Here is a 15,934-nt window from a genome sequence, read left to right as displayed (position 1 = left end):
AGTCCCACAGGCTAGTAAACTTTATGGTTTGGGGAAGTTTGTGTCTTCTTTTGTTTCTGGAAGCTGAAACAGTACTCCTTTGTGCTGGTTTCTTTGTTTGAATGTTTTCTCCCTCTTCTCTTCAGCTCTGCTGTCCAAGTCTGTTATCTCCATATGCTAGCCCGCCCTCCAGGTTACCCTAGCATACAGGAGGGGTTCTTGATTTCCACGGACTGGACTGTGTTCCTCCACATTCACATACCGAGGCCAAACTCCTGATGCGGTTGTGTTTGGAGACAAAGTCTTTAGGAAAAACAAGATTAGGCGAGGTTCCCTGAAGTGTTTATCTAAATTGTTCTATTATTAATAAAAAGCTGATAGATCAAGAAAGCAGCGGAGGAACAAACAGCTGACCCTCTCTCTCTCTACGCTTCCCAGATCAAAAAGACCCATGAATCTTTCTAAGCCCCACCCTACTCTTTCCTGTGCCTCTCTATCATATAGTATCCTGGGTCCTCCAAAATCTCTATGGCTAATTCCAGTCAGCTAGTCATTGACTCCGCCCCCTGTTTCAAAGTTAAGTTTATTAATGTCTTGGAGTGTCACAGCACAATCAAGTATCTTGCAACAGTTCCCCGGGTCCTATAGGGCGGATGGCCTTATAAGATGAGAGCCCCGCCCACCCACCCCAAGCCCCTCACTCCCCTGCCTTTCTCTTCCCACAAGCCCATGCCACACCAAGAAGCTGCCTTGTGAAGGCCCAGCAAACAGGCAGCTGCAACAGTCCAAGGACAGAGGCCTCTGAACTGCCTCTGCTGCCGCTTTATCTAGAAGCCAGTCTCCAGAATGGAGAAGGGATAGACTCTGTGCTGTGTCAATCATAATATTTTGATAGCTAAGCTGACTGTCAGCATCAAACCAATGACAGGGCTCAGTCACATGACAGCCTGGGCCTTGAAGAGTGACCTGAACACAGGAGACTTCCTCGCAGAGGGATCAGGGAAGACTTCTAGGAGTGGGTGACACCTGAGCCAGCCTTGAGATGAAGCCGACAGTGTCACTGGCTGAGAGCAGAGGAGCCTTTCATGCACAGAAGATACAGGTAAAGCCACAGGGATGCGGTAAGAGGTAATTTATATCACACCTGGAGTGAGGCTCCGGTGCTCGGCTGAGACCAGAGGCCAGAAGTGCCCCGAGGTCACGATGTGATCAAATAACACACAAAGGAGAGACAGTACTCTGTGCTGACACCAGAGGACCCATCAGAAGCCTTCAGCAGAGAACAAGCCTTGGCCTTTGAAGTCACAGCCTGTAACATCTAAAGTCCCTGGGGCTCCAAAATGCTTAAGCCAGCAAACTCGGCACTGGCTGTTGACTTTAATTGGGTGGTACTTAATAGACTTGTTTGAACTCCAGTTACACAAATAGGCTGATGGTTTCATGAGGTCCGTGTAGGTGACAGAGCCAAGCTAGCGGGGGACAGCCAGCCTTCGGAACCACGTTGCCTCACACAGAATTCCCATTTTACACAGAATCTAGCCAGGCTAGATGACTCTTCCAAGGGAACAGGATCTGCCCCCAGCCCAGCATCCATCGGATGTATCCTGACTCCCCATGGATGCTCCTGGGGACTCATACAGAGCCTGGGGACCAGCCCCAGATAAACCCCAGCCTCTCCTCCCCTTCCCATGACTTTATAGCCGGTTTGCTCATTGTATGGAATGGTTGTGAAGCAGCCACTGTCCCAGCATAGGCGAGGCCCTTTAGAGCAGCTCTCAGGTCAGTGATGCAGCAAAGGCAGCTTGGCTTCCTGGGCAACGGTGAAGGGCTGTGCCAGTGACTCAGTTTCCCAGGGAGGCAGGGCTGGCCTTTAGAGAGCTGTGGCATAGAGGAAGGCCAAGACATGTGTCCCTTTGGCATTCTCCCTCTGCAGCCTTCAAGGCCGGATAAGATGTGTGTGTGTGTGTGTGTGTGTGTGTGTGTGTGTGTGTGTGTGTGTGTGTGTGGTACCACACCCTTGCCTGCAGGCTCTCCATCTCTCAGTTGCTTGGTGGGAAGCAGGGCTGGAAAGCTGGTCCCTGGAGGCTCCAAGATGCATCTGTCATGATTCAGGATCCAGGAGATATGAACTCAGTTACCCAGTTCGGTCACTGCCCTGACAAAGTGGGACAGAGTTCCCAAGTTCATGGGCTTTCTACGGGGAAGTAAAGGAAAATGTGCATACTGTACAGGACTAACACCACCAGGAGACAATCCTCAGTCCACTGAGACTCCCGTAGATCCTTCTTTCTATGTAACTCTGGCTGGATGGAACTGTATACAGACCAGGCTGGCCTTGAACTCATAGGGATCAGATTGTCTTTGCCTGAGTGCTGAGATTAAAGGTGCCACCATGCCCAGCTTCCTTTCCTGTTTACAGGGAAGAAAAGCCCTAGGCATCAGGTCAAGCTATGCTGACTGTCCTGACCATCAAACACGACTGTGGATGTATGCAAAGGGACACAGGCTGAGTCTTATGCAAAGCGGAGAGTGTGACTGGCATCGTGGTAAGTAAGGTAACTGTGGGCTCTGGCCCTTCCTGTCTCGTGTGTGGCAGAAGAGGACTTGGAGAGGAGGCATCAAGATTGACATATGACGGCTGGTGAGAGAGCTCATTGGATAAAGGCACTTGGAACCAAGCTTCATGACTTGAGTTCAGTCTCTGGGGACCCACATGGTGGAAAGAGAATCCACTCTTGTGGGTTATGCACACACACACTGCGGCATACATGTGCCCACACACTTGTATACACACACACAAAATAAAGAAGTATGATTTTAAAAAGATTAACATATGCTGGGGAGATGGCTCAGCTGGTAAAGTATTTGCTTTAAGAGTATGAGGAGCTGAGTTCGAATCCCCAGAGCCCACATAAAGCTGAGCACACTAGCACACATCTGTAATCCCAGACTTTCTAGGCAGAGACGGGAGACTCCCAGAACCTCACAGGCCAGCCCGCCTGGTGTTCACAACAGAACCTCAGGGACCAGTCTCAGACGAGGTGGAAGGTGGGGACTGATAACAGAGGTTGTCCTTGGACCTCCACACGATGCAGCGTGCCTGTGCTGGCATTCACACACACGGACAGGCACACACACAGACTAATATACTAAAGAATCTGGTTTACAAAAAGGCTAGAAACCCCTCCTGCCTGTGCTGCATTTAAGGCATAGAGCATGCAAGGTAAGTCCCCGTCTCCAAATGGGAATGGAATGAGGTAACAGAAAACCCAGAGGGTTCACAGCCCGACCCAGTATACAGCCTTCAGGGACGCAGGGTCTCAGGATGGCTAGTGGCAGGCTGTAGCCATAGCGTCTCGTGAGAAGGTTCGTGTTTATCTTTGTCGCCTGGAAAGATGATGGAGAGCGGGTAGGGAGCCCAGCCCCGAGGCTCTTGGCTGTAACATTGTTCAGATTTGGAGTTGCTCTCTGTCCCCCCTCCCGCCCCCCCCCCCCCCCCCCGTGTGTGTGTGTGTGTGTGTGTGTGTGTGTGTGTGTGTGTGTGTGTATCATATTCTCATCTGTCCAGTAAGGTTGCAGGAGGAGAGCTGACCTGTGAAGGAGAGGTATTGGGATCCTGGACACACATGATCAACTCATCCTCCTCCCAAAATTTTCTCTGGGTCACACCCTGCTGATGAACAGCTTCCACTGAGTCATGTTAAAGTCTTGGGAGGATGTCATCTCAAAGGGTTCCTCCTTCCCTGGTTATTTGAACACAGCAGGAAGCTGGAGTTTGAGGATCATAAAGGTGGTGGATGTCAAATCTCTCCCCTCGCACAGATCAGGACAATGACATTCAGAGATGGAGAGGGAACTCTTATCAATCTGCACCAACCCAGAAATCCTAGCTCTAGAAATTTAACCCTTAGAACCAATTAGAGATGGGCACAGAGATCTAATGTGTAGGATGCTGCTTACCACAGCCCCAAACTGGAATGGATGTCTACATGTTACCTTGAAAGCCAGGGAGAATTATTGATGGTACACCCACACAGAAGCCAGAACACCAATCTTGGAGTTCAGAATGACTCTGAGGTGCTCACAGCATAGGAAATTTTGTTTTCCCTATTTGAAATAGAACCAGTTACTCAGACCCTGGCTTCCTTTCTTTGCCCTAGAGATGCTTGAAAATGACACTTTTGAATTTTTTCAGGGTTCCTGATTTCAGCTTTCTAATGTATAATTCCAGGAGACTTCTGTAGTCCTTATGAGATGTGAGTATTCCCAGAACAACACTGCCACTATATCAGCCAGCCACCACTCGGTGACTCACTGCAGTAAGACTGAGCCTCTCGGGTAACTGGGGTTGGTGGCTCCAAGCAAAATTTGGTCAGAGGTCTGCCCCTGAAGGTCAGGAGGCTGCCAGGAACTACAGAAGGCCGAGGAGCCTTTAGGAGGTGGCAGAAGTATGTCACTAGGGCCTTTGAAGAACATACCTGCCTCTGGGTCCAGCCAGTTTTCTCCATTCCCTGTCTGCCGCCATGTGAACAGCAACACCACCACCCCGCCCCACCTTGCCTTTTCTCAGCCACAATCTGAAATCCTCCTGATATGGTGACCCAAAACAAACATTTCCCCTCTTGTTTCTCTCTGGTAGTTTATCACAGCAATGAAAAAATAATCAATCAAGAGCTTGCTTGGGGTCACCCTGAGAAAATAATCAATCAAAAGCTTACTTGGGGTCGCCCTGCAGCTTCTTAGAGAAGCCAAAATGAAGCCTGGAGATGACGGATTCCCACGATTTTACCAGGAGGTTAACTTCCTCTTCCATGAATCTTTCCGGTAATGCCTTGGGATTCTTTACTAGAAGTCGTGGGTCAAAAGGCTTCTGCATTTTAATGCTCCTGGGGCAAACTGCCAACACTTCTTCCAGGAGATTCTGACTCAATAACAACAGTTTATTAATTCAACAATTACTCACGGGGTATTTACTGTGAAGCAGACATTGTTCTGTGTGCTGAGGCGATAACAGAGACAGACAGACATGACCCTGCCCTCCAGGGGCTCACGTGAAGGGAGAGGACAGTCCTTGAAAAGGGACCTACCTTAATGCTCTGTAGCGGGAAGTGGCAGTGAGCAGAGAGAGTGTGAAGCTGTCACGGAAGAAATCAGGGCAACGGTGGCAGAGGTCTCCACTTTAAATAGAATATGTTCATGGGGATTCCCAGAGGACCTAGCTTGAAGTTGAGCCCCAGGTAACCAAAAGGGAAAGAAGGGAGGTGGGGTGTAGGGGTGGTCATTCCATTCAGGAGGAACAGCAAATGAGAAAAGGCAGGTAACAAAGCCATTAGAGGACCGGGTGGTGACTTCTTCCAGAGTCTGAGGTGAGAAGCAAGGGGTGTGGAAATGAGCAGAGGGAGGCTGAGCAAAACCAGGGAAGGAGGGGGCAGTTGATTTTAAATCACAAGGAAGACTTAAGAGATGGTAGACTTTCTACCCGGTGAAAACTGGAAACAGTTCATTTGGGGCAACCTCTTTAGACAAGAAGAATACAGAGTTAGGCACCAAATCAGCTGTCCAATTGGACACATATTTAGAGTGGAAAAGGAAATCATGGGAAATTATAGACTTTTAAAAAGCTGAAAACTACCAGGGCTCCCACACAATGGAGTCCGGCAATCAGCTTCCGCGACACCTCTGCAGTACCAGGTCCCTGTGCGTGGGTCCCCTGCTCTCGGATTACATCTTCTACAGCAATGACTTCAGCACTTTCTGTAGAGAGGGTAAGGGGATTGCTCAGGCTTGCCTGGAGCCGAGTTTGATGGAAATTGATTTTTTATTATTGATGGTTTAGGAATGCTTTATTTTCATCTTCGAAATTTGTTTTTGATAATGCCCCATAAATCTTTAGAACTGCTGTCAAATCTGGGGAAATATCTATCAAGGATTTCACACACATAGTGTGTGTGTGTGTGTGTGTGTGTGTGTGTGTGTGTGTGTGTGTGTGTGTGTGTTTATGTAGTTAGCAGATGTAAGCTTTAAAGTTGCTTCAACAGTTACAGACCCTAGTTCACCCTCCGATCCATGAGGCTTGCCAGCTGTGGTACTAGGGACCTCCCAAGGGTTCCAGAAGGATTCTGGAGAATAGTGATTCCTGCAGCTACAGCCATGTGGAAACTGATCTCTGTGGGGGAGAGAGGCCACGGACTGCCCTGCAGAGAGAGCGCTACAGGTGGGCAGTGGAGGCAGGGCCCCTTGGATCATCCAGACAAGGGGACAGAGCAGGGAGAGCTGGAGAGATGTTAGCAATGTATGAAGAGTGTGGGCCTGGTCAAGGTCACTCAAGGACAAACTGCCGGTTGCCCTCATTTCAGCCCCACTTAGACTCTTACTTAGTCTCCTCTCCTGCTTTTTTATTTTGAGGTTCTAGGCCTAGCCTGCCCCTCCGACCCTGCCAGGACCCTTCATACATGTAGGAATGATATCCTTAACCCTCAAAGCTGGGAATGAGGACCCAGGGAACCAGAGATTTCGTAGAAGATGCCTGTAACTGCAGCATAGCTGTCTGAGAGCAGACTAAGCTAACCCAACAGGTTCCGATGAGAACATGAGAATGGCAGGATAGTCAGGCTGGGGCTGCACAGGACAGACACTACTCCCCAGAGTAGCCAGGAGCAGGCCTGTAGCCCTCAGCACCAAACAACCAGCTGCAAGCCGAGCAGGCCTCTGTGACTGGAACCAGGCTTGACGGTGGCACAGACACCACACCAGATCTACCAGGATCATTGTGAGGCACTCTGGGGGTGACAATACTCAAAGGAAAATGAAATCCCAGGCTGGGGCTGGAGCTCAGCGGCAGAGCACTTGCAAAGCTCTGGGTTTGATCCCCAGAATGCGGGGTGGCGGGCAGTCTGAATCAAAGCTGAAAGTCTCAGTAAAGAGTGACTGATAAGAAATGCGGAATGGAGAGATGAAAAGCGAGCTGGCATGTTTTGAGAGGGAAGCGCGGTGAGGCATTAATGAAAAGGAGTGCGTGTGAGCAGAATCAACATCAGGGACGCATAAGACCCACTTCGGAAGTCACATGGATCAAAACAGAGAGGGACAAAGAGAAATAAAACACCCACTCCTCCCCGCCATGCAGCCGGGCTCAGCCTGGCTTTCAGTGGCTCCTGCTCAGGGTCCTGCGCAGCTGGCCTGCAGCGGCGGTAACCCACAGTTAGGATGACCCCACAGGACCTCAACTGCTGCACACTGCTCTATCCAAGGTCAGAAACGTTCTCCGTGTGAGTATGTGCCTTTCGCTCTGCCAGAGCACTTCATGGTGACAGAACAGAGCTCATGGGTCATGGGAGGGAAGGGCAGAAGCCTAGACAGGCCGGTCCCAGCCTTATTTATTGTCCTGGACTCGTCAAGTCTCACTTGGACCATTAAGCCAGTAGAACTGTTCGTGAGACTTGAGAAGAAAGTGGCAATCTAAAACATTCATTCATTCATTCATTCATTCATTGACTCAATCATTTTTGTGGTATGGGGGATTTAAACCGGTGCCTTGAATAAGGTTGGCAAGTGTTCTACCCCTGAGGTACATCTCCAGCCCTCTTTTTATCTTTTATTTTGAGACAGGATCTCACTGTGCTGCCCAGACTGGCTTTGAACTTATGATTCACTTACCTCAACACTCCCCCCCCCCCAAGTCGTCTTTGTCACCAGGCTCAGCCGTGAGTGCCTTTAGGACCTCCACTCTAGTTTCAGTTGATGTCGACAAGTCGTTGGCTATTTCTGTCCAAGACCATGGTGTCATAGCCTGTGACACTCCACATAGGCGGGAAGTCTGTTCCTTCTACAGACATGGCTAAGAGATGGGTCCTTGTCTGAGTTACTTCCTCTTGAGAAGCTGAATACAGGTAACCATGAATACAGGTAACCATGGCAGCGCTCCTGTATGGATAGTGCATTTCCTTTAGATGCTCTTCCAAGTCCTAGCAGGACAAGAAAATTCCTTAGGTCTTGAAGATGTCAGAAAAACATGGGTTATGAATTTGTTTTCAGTGTTTCCACTGGGAAATGCTGGGCACTATGGCAAAATGCCATGAAAAATGAAAAACGGGCCCAGAGGGGTTCCATGGCCATGGTGCCTGTATCAGTGACAACCCAGGAGAAAACTCTCCCTCTCCCTCCCTCTCTCTTCCTCTCTCTCTCTCTCTCTCCCTCTCTCTTTCTCTCTCTCTCTGTGTATATGTGTACATACACATGTACCTGTTCTCTTTCTCTCCCTATCTCTTTCTCTGTGTGTGTGTGTGTGTGTGTGTGTGTGTGTACGTGTACGTGTACATGCACATGCAACTGTGCATATGTGTATGCATTTTTTCATAGAACTGTTCATTCCTGCTCTCAAAGCATACCCAAAAGGTATAAATTTAAGCTAATAAAACACATGTTGGTTCAAAGGAAACATGAGTAAGAGAGACCAACTGACGTGAAAGACAGAGGGAAGAGTCCCGGGTACACAGAGCTCCTGAACTTGGGAGCATGAGGATGGGAACAGAGCCACAGTCAGAAGACTCCATCATGTCCCATGATGCATCAGACTGCACTTGCTGCTCCTGCTTCAGGCCAGGCACGTGCCCAGGTGTGGGCCTCTCCAGCTGTGAGTTCATCAGAGACCATTAAAGCAGCAGAGGAAATGCAAGAAGGTGGCCCTGATGATGATGAGACTTGTCACAGACGTTGTCCCAAGCTCATAGTAACCATGTAAGGTCTTCACTGTAGAGAAATGAGTGGTCAAAATCACTCACCCAAGCTCACATGACCATCAAATGAAACAACCAGAGTCGGAAGCAAGCATGTCCTCTTCCAAGTCCCTCTTCTTTCTGACAGTTCACAGGGAGAGCATCGTGACGGTACATCCCACGTGCCATGTCACAGGGTTAGTTATGAGGGCCTGATGGTACTAGGGTGACATTGTTGAGTACCCGAGGAACAAACACAAGTGTGAAGACTTGGATAGACATGTACTACCTAGACAGAGAGGCTTTTGGGAATAGCAAGTGCACTCCTTGAGGAAAGGCCCCCTCAGAGGCTGAGTTGGTTACTTTTCTGCCACTATGGTAAAACGCCATGACCAAAAGCAACTTCTGGAAGAGAAGTCTATTTTGATTCACAGTTCCAGAGGGATAAGAGCCCATCATGGCGGAGGATTGGCAGCAGGGACTGGAAGCTGAGAGATCACATCTTCAACCACAGCAAGAAGCAGCAAGGATGGAATGGAGGTAGAGTGAGGTACCCCCTCCCTGTTGACATGCCCCCCTCCAGCAAGGCCTTACCTCCTAAACCTCCCCAAACAGCGCCACCTACTGGGGACCAAGGGTTGAAATCAGGGACTTTTCTTATTTGGACCACCACAAATGGCTATCTGCAAGACAAGCATCACAGGCCAGCCTGGTATCTGGGAGGTGCTGAGAATTCAGGAACACTGGGTCCTCAGGGGCAGAGGAGCCCAGGGCTGAGGACGGGAAGGATGCATCTGAGGACAGATTGTTCGAAAATCCTACTGTGCTGAGAAGAAGAGAAATGCAGCTGACTGCAGGCTTGCGGTCCTGCTCTGAGGGCCACTGCAGCCGTCAGTAACAGTGCACGCGTGTACAAGGGAGAGTATAACGGTGCCAGGGCCAGCAGGTGGCCCGAAGCCAGGACATGCAAGATCTCCTTTCTTCTGACGCTTCATCTACAGGAACTTGCCCAGGGTCTGTCTCTAAGGCTTTGCATTAATCTTAAAAAAAACGACCAAGAGTGGCGTTTATCTTTTTTTTTTTTTTTTGGTTTTTCGAGACAGGGTTTCTCTGTGTAGCTTTGCGCCTTTCCTGAACTCACTTGGTAGCCCAGGCTGGCCTCGAACTCACAGAGATCCGCCTGGCTCTGCCTCCCGAGTGCTGGGATTAAAGGCGTGCGCCACCACCGCCCGGCGGCGTTTATCTTTTTAACAATATTCTACTCTTGCTTGCTCCCGGTGCCCAGGGCTTGTTTCTGTCCGTTACTTACAGGGTCTGAAGATTGACGGCCACCGCACTCACACTGAGAGCTGTTCAGTGGTGAAGGACAAGGGGCCAGAGCACAGAGCTGAAGACATCTTCAGAGACAGAGCAGCAGAGGACAAAGGAACAGAAACAAGGGGGTAGAAAGGGGTGTCCAGGGTGTGGGTGATAGAATAGGACCACATGATCAGGAAGAGGACCCAGAAGGCAGAGAGGTCAGGAGCCAAGGCCAAGCCAAGGCCAGAATTTGCCGATGAGGAATTGTCCAAGAGAGGGTCTCAGTAGCAAGATGATCAGGAGTGCACATGAAAAAGAGACCAGCCCACCAGTTATCACATGAAGGTTCTTGGGGTGCCCCTGAATTTGCACCCTCATTAGTTACCCAAAGCCCCCTTTACAAACCTCTGATCCCGGACACCCCCACCCCCACCCCCACCCCCGCCTCCGACACTTCCTGGCTGGCCCTCTTCCCACCTGTGCCTGGCTTACACTGACTGACCTGGTTCTAGGTTTTGAGATGATAAAGCAGAGAGGCGTTCTCTGCCCCTGTGGCTGTGGGCTGCCGTATCCCTCCCACACAGTCTTTATTTTTCTTCCTGCGATGTCAAGTTGCCTTCCTGTGAAAAGTTCCGACTGGAGGCTCAGGGGACCAGAGTGTGATTTTATCCCATTTAAAGGTATCTAGGAGCACGTGGGTGTAACAGGTCCATTCTGAGCCCAGCGCTCCGTCTCCTACCTCTGTCTCCCTCTCCTTCCTGCCCCTCCAAGGCCACCCCGGATGCTCCTGAAGAGAAGGGACTGTCATCCTATTAGGCTGCATTTCATAAACTGTGCCTGGGGCTCCAGGAGAGCAAGAGATGGGAGAGCACTAAACTTGGAGTAGGGCCTGGGGAAGGAACTCCCTCTTCTGCCAGGCCCAGGGCTGGAAGGCTGGGGAGCGATTGACTACACCTGCTTACTGTGCACACGGGACATAGAAGGAGGAAGAGGAGGAGGAGGAGGTGGTGGTGGTGGTGGCACTTCCCAGGGTCACACTGTCAGCACATAGCAGAGAATTAGAACTCTAATTCAGTCACCCAGCAAAGCTGCTTCTAACCTGTAAGGGAGGGGCCACAGGCATCTGAAGCCCAGGGCAGCTTTTCATAGCAATTTTGTATTTCTCAATTCTGAGACATGCATTAACATTCTGCAATAAGATGCATCCTTTTGATTGATCTAGACATTTAATTCCATCTTTCTTATGTTTTCTCCCTGCCCCCCAAAAGCTGTTATTAAGTTGATGGAGTATCTTCTGATAGCTTCTTACAGTAAACGTAAGCAGATTCGCCATGAAAAATACTATCAGCAGCAATTCTAAGTATAATTTTGGTTGATTTCTGAGTCCCCAGAACCATGTGAGGTACTCAGCATGACTACCTCCAGTGTCCCATGTCACAGTAGAGAAACCGAGTCTCAGAGAGGTGCAGTCACTCACTGTGGTCATACAGCAAGTGTAGATTTGGGGATCAGGAAGCCTAGAGCCAACTCACAACCTTCCAATGTGGGTCAGGGCTTCATCTGCAGGGCCACCATGCCTGTAGGTGCTAGCACCGGTGTTTCCAACCTCCAGGCCTGGGTGGGTTAGCCAGAGACAGGGCACCTGGGCAGGGACAACCATGGGTGAACACCAATAGGTGTTAACTCTGCCAGAGGCCTTGGGCTCCCACACGGAACTTGACCACACTCTGCTGCTGACATCCCTTCTTACCCTAGCTCTGACCACAGACAGACAGTAAAGACCTGAGTTTCCCAGGACTCAGCCGGGAGGCCGAGGTCAAGGCAGGGAGCGGCAGGTGTGGGTGCAAAGTGCTGGGTTTCACTAGGAAACTGTGGTTAGTGTTTCCCAGAAGCCTCCTCTCTGTTGCCACCGACAGATGGCCCTCTGAGCAACAGCAGCTGTGTGCTTCATGAGGACACATGAGGCAAAGACCCACAGTGCTTCTCAAAGCCTGTCTACTGACCACAGGACAGAGGAACTGGTGAGGGACCATGAAGATCCCGATACAGTGAGGCAGCTGGGGGTAACTGCTGGATTCACCAGCACAGTACATCCACAGTCAGAGCCATGCTGACCCCAAGCACTGTGCTCAGCCCCTGTGTTATTCTGAGTGGGGGTCTCTTGTGTCTGAGGACAGGCTTAGGAGTTGCTAGAGACCATTGTGCAGTGAGGGAAGTTCAGGGGAGTCCAGGAGAGCCTAGCCTGATGTTAATTAGCTCTGGAATCATAGACTTACCATTTCACCTCTATTATCCGTCATTTGATTGGAAACTGGTAAAAGTATCAGTTGTTTTGTAGACAGCATAAAACCCAAACCCTGTACATAGCAAGTCATCGGCATATTTTTGACTTCTTACTATTAAGCCATACACCATGGAGTTAAAAGGAATTCAATGGCAGTCTTTCCCCTACAGAGGAGGAAACTGAGGCCCAGGAAAGTTAGTTAAGTGACTTGACCAAGGTCACAAGCAAATTCCTGACAGATTTGGGGTTACGACAAGCCCAAGTGTTTGGATGTTCAGATGAGTTCTGCGCAGCCGCAGGCTTATGTGGGTGTGGACCTGGCTCTGCCAGAGTAGACCTTTCTGGTCTGGTGGGAGTGGACAGACTCTGAGTTGGATCATGCAGGAGAGCAGTGCAGGACATGCCTGAACCCTCTGAATTTGCTTCCTTTGGGGCTCTTGCCCCCCTGTTTAGTAGTAGGGGTGAGGATAGAGAGAGGCCTCTGAAGGGGTGGAGACTGGATCAGTATGAGATATGGAGAGCAAGATTGGCAGGCAAAGCCTTGACCAACAGCCTAATGAGCTCCTAGGACACACACCACCCCCACTCTAGACAGTTAGACAAAGCTGAGCTCGTGTGTCCACTCCAAGTCGCCAGAGCCAGAGGGGAACTTGACATCCCAGTCAGAGAATGTGACTTATTTCCATCACATCCCTGACAATATCAGTATGGGCACACAACAGGGACACTCAGCTCATAGACCATACGCAGGGAACACTGGGAAGTGGAGGTATGAGAGGGCAGTCCTCAGGGTATCTGACCTCAGGGTGTCCTTCTACATCTTTGCTCTCGTTTCCCGAGGAAGTTCTCACTGTTCAGTCTTGCCTCTTCCAGGCAGGCTAGGTCTGCTGGATTGAGTCAAGCAGGGAAAACAGGACTCCTAACCTGCCACCAGCTAGAAATGCCGGGAAGCAATGTCCTCAGGGGCTGCCACTCAGTCATCAAATTCCCATAGGCGACAGCCCATTGTTGTATACTCACACGGGCATGTTCATGCATCCACACTCATGTATACATATGCATGTGTACATGCACATACATGCTGCCTAGTCTCAGCCAGTCTTTTCAATGGAGCTGGTGGGTAGGAGCTGGTGGGTACCAGCTGGTGGGTAGGAGCTGGGATTTGCCCTCTTTGGGCAGAAACTCGTCTTCTCTTTGTGTTAGTTATTTTCTCATTGCTGTGGTAAAATGGCCAACAGAGGCGACTTAGCAGAGGAAAGATCCACTTTGGCTCATGGGTTCAGAGGGTGCAATTCATCGTGGTGTTGAGGGTGCAGACGCCATGCAGAGAAGGGAGGCATTCTATACAGGCATGGGTGTTGGGAAGGCTTCTGCAAGGAGACCAAGTTTTGACCGGTGGTCCCATAGTCTATCAGCCACTTCCCAGGGGTGCTCAAGGCTCCTATACCAGGGGTCACCAGGGAACCCGGCCTGCTCTCTCCGGTTCTCGCTCCCCCTCCACACCCTCCCCTCCCTCCCTCCTTCCTTCACACTGTTGTTTTATTTTCAGAGCCTCGGGATCCTCCCCCAAGCCTGTGACATTTACTCTTCGGAATGAGAATCTTTTCTATTTTTCCTTTTCCAGAACAGAGCCTCGGGGTGAGCTTTGCCCAAGACAGGTCCTGCCTATCCTGCCAGTGCTAACATGGCAGGGGAAGCCAGGTGTTCAGTCCAGCACAGGCTGTGTCAACAGCAATTATTATATACCCATTGTATTCCAGGCCCAGCTGCAGGTTGGGCTCTGCATAAAGCTACCAGGCACAAAGCAAAGGCTGTTCCCTCTGTTCTCAGAAGCAACCAGCCCAGCTATGTCATGGGGACAGGAGTCAGCTTTGGAGGAAGGCCCTGTGTGTGTCCCTAACACTCGACATGATTTTTACTTCTTAGTAAACTCACGGAAAAGTCACTACCCAAAAGAATGAGTGGTGTGCTTAGAACCACACTGTAGTACACTGACTCCAATCACAGCCAGCAGCTGTCTCCACACACGGCTGTGGTATGGTCATTCTGGCTAGAGCTAAGGTATCACTGGAGGGTCTGGGTGGTAGGTAGCTCTGAGATGAGCAGCAGTTCTGTCCCCATAAGTGCTAAGATCCCCACTCTAGGCTCAGTAGAGTGACCACCTAACTGTCTTCAGGAAGCCACAGCCCCTAGGACAGTATCGGCTTCCTCTGTAGCAGTTTCACAGGGAATATGACGAGGACAGCTGGCTGAGGAGACCCTCCTGGCACCCAAAGCAGACTCTTTACTCCCCGAGGCTAGACCAGCTGGAGGTGTGGCGGTGAGAGCCTAGGTCTGTTTCCAGGGAAGTGTGCGCTAGAATCCTGCCTTGTGTCTCTCTGTATCTTCAGCGAGCTTCTTAATCTCTCTGCATTACCTATAGGCTAGGGCATTCTCTGAAGCTCCCAGCCGCTATGTCAGGGTCTTCTTCCTGCTGTTTCATTAGTTCCCATCATTAACTCAGACTATGAACCCAACTGTAGTACACTGACTTCAATCATGGCCAGCAGCTGTCTCCACAGACAGCTGTGGTATGGTCATTCTGGCTAGAGCTAAGGCATAGCTGGAGGGTCTGGGTGGTAGGTAGCTCTGTTGGCCTAAGACATCAGTGCCCATACGGGATAGGAATCAGCCATATTCTTCAGGAATCTGTCAGATCTCAAAGCAAGAGGTGGAGGATGAGAACAAAAATGGATAGTAAGTCAAACTTCCTTTCTTTCTACAGGCCTCTGGCAAGGCTGCACTTCGAGGAAGCTGTCTGTAGAACCAGAACCAGGGGTAAAGTGGAGAGCTGCTGTCTGCTGTCAAGAGCACCCACTGCATCATCCCTACTCTGCCTGTCTCCATCTCTATCTACACACACACACACACACACACACACACACACATTTGTGATGGACCTGTATACGCATATATAAGGAGTCTGCACCACTCTTCACAATGCCAGTATTGCTAAAAGTATCTGCAACCTGGAAATCCAGGCTCACGGCATAGGCAACACAGGGACGCGTCGAGTGCCAGACACACATTCCCAGCTGAGGTCTAGCCTTCTTAGACCTGCGGCTTCCTGCAGGCAACTTAACATTACGTAAAGACCGTTCTGTGCTATCTGATGGTGAGTTTGCTTTATAAAGCAGTCCCAGATGTTGTACAGAAGTATACAAGACAGTCCGATACTCCTCAAGGAGACTAGGCATGCTCAGGCATGGGTCAGGGCCCTAATCTTTCTGAGTTCATTGCCTATGAACCCCTGCTCTATACGGAGGAACTGACATTTCAGTAGGGGTAGCAGTGTCCTGCTGTCAAGCCTGCCAGGCTCTTGCTCTGTCCAGCAGTATCGCTTCGCGTTCCCACCTGCAATGCGTGCAGACTGCTTTCTCCACACCCACACCACCGTTGGTTGTTGTGAGTTTCATTTTGCTCTAGCTGTGCTAACACCACATTCCACTCTTCATCTGCCCATTGGCTTTCAGTGAGATGACCTGAAGTTCACTCTGTGGGGAAAAATAAGTGGATCCAGTGAAGAAAGCAAAGGCTCCTGATTCCGAGCTTCGCAAAGCAGGGGTCGGCCACTGACACCTGCACCTTTGTGACCCTCTACATGGGCCTTAAGGCCATG

Source organism: Peromyscus californicus, unplaced genomic scaffold (assembly GCF_007827085.1).
Source record: "Peromyscus californicus insignis strain IS unplaced genomic scaffold, ASM782708v3 Scaffold_5__1_contigs__length_169319896, whole genome shotgun sequence".
Classification (NCBI taxonomy): domain Eukaryota; kingdom Metazoa; phylum Chordata; class Mammalia; order Rodentia; family Cricetidae; genus Peromyscus; species Peromyscus californicus.
Note: the sequence above shows the minus strand (reverse complement) of the source record.